A 1,856-nucleotide genomic window follows, 5' to 3' on the forward strand; every position below is an offset into this window, starting at 1 on the left:
GGTTATTTATTATTTCGACACTCCTGCACTTGGGAGAAGACATCAACCTTTTCGTCGTGTCATTTCTCCAACTAGGGTTGTATGTTTGTGAGTATGGGTTGTGGTTGGCCCTTTGGAAACTGTTTAAAGCATGGCCTTGTTCATGGAGACATTCCCTAAAAGAAGTCAAGGTTGGACAATTAGTGGTTGAGTGTTCATTTGTTTTACATATTTGACACACAATATTTTCCACAGATTTTAAGTGACCACTCTTTTCCATTTCTAGTGCCTCGACTTTTCTAGCTAAAGATGCAAACTTGACTTGAAGGTCATGATCTTCCTTAAGGTTGTACTTACCTCTACTAGATGTATGAGGTTGAGTTTTACTCGGTGCCTCATAAGTACCAGCGGTGTCCCAATTTTGAGCATTTTCAGCTAACAAGTCTAAGTACTCCATTGCTTCACAGGATCTTTATCTTCAAAAGTTCAATTGCACATCAATTCAACCATTTGCCTATCTCTAGGTGTTAACTGACACGACTAAAAGGTTGATGTCTTCTCCCAAGTGCAGGAGTGTCGAAGTAATAAATAACCCGGCAAGACCGGGGTCGAACCACAGGGAGGTTAATTGTACAAATTAAAAACAACAATAAAAAACCACAGGGAGGTTACGGCAAGACCGGGGTCGAACCACAGGGAGGTTAATTGTACAAATTATAAACAACAATTATAAAACAACAATAACAACAACAACAACAACAACAACAACAACAACAACAACAACAACAACAATAATAATAATAATAATAATAAAGAAATAGAAGAAGAAGAATAAGATGAGAACTTGGAGATGGAAAATTAATGTAAGGATTAAACAATAATAATAACAAATGTCAAGGTTAGAGGTTCCACTAATGGTATATCAAACAAGTATAGTATAAACTCTTATTATTGAATTGGAAACCACACACAAAGGAGGTTCCAATCAGAGTATATATTGTTAACAGGATTACATTAGTCATCTTATTCAATTAATGCTAATACTTGTAAATCTCGTCAAGCATTCATGATTATAACTTATGTTAACAACAAATCAAGTTCCTTTCATAGCTCAGGTGTCGGTTATACCATACATTATGGGCTATGAAAGTGCCAAGCATTTGTTGTACCAAATGTTATACAACATAAATCAAGATTAGTCATTTAACAAGCAAAGTATTAAAGAGTGAACAAGATAACAAATACAAAACATGTTAGTATCAAACATTAAAGTCCATATTAAGTTTACATTATACTTATTCTTACACCATTAGTGTAACCTTTTCACCTTGACATAACTAACTTAGCTAGACATAATGAAAGAAAGAAAAATAAATAAACAAAATAACAACATAAAAGTTAACTAAGAAAACAAATAAACAAAATAAGAACATAAAAGTTAACTAAGTAAAGGAAAGGAAATGAAAGGCATAAACTTAATATTAATGAAAGTAAAGCATAAACATTACAAAAAATCCAAAGAGAGATAGAGCATGATCTTGATCTGAACACCACGATGCCTAAATGCATGGCAAATGCCTCCTTTTATAGGCCAAAATTGGGAACTATTGATTTGATGACTAATTGATAAGTGGGTGGCCAACTTTTGACTTGGTGATAATCCTTATCTTCTCTTGTCTGCCCAAAACGTCATTGATAACGTCAAAACTGGAGCCAGTTGCAAACATGAAAGTTGTAGGAAATTGTCTCAGCTTTCTTGTGTAAAACATTCAGCTCATTTGGACTTCTAGAACTCCAGATATGGCCAAAATACCGAACAGTGCTCGGGCTCGAAGCCAGCTTCGGGCTTCTTTGTTGTTGCTACAATTTGGACTTGA

The sequence above is a fragment of the Populus euphratica genome, unplaced genomic scaffold, assembly GCF_000495115.2.
Source record: "Populus euphratica unplaced genomic scaffold, PopEup_1.0 scaffold832.1, whole genome shotgun sequence".
In the NCBI taxonomy this organism is placed as follows: domain Eukaryota; kingdom Viridiplantae; phylum Streptophyta; class Magnoliopsida; order Malpighiales; family Salicaceae; genus Populus; species Populus euphratica.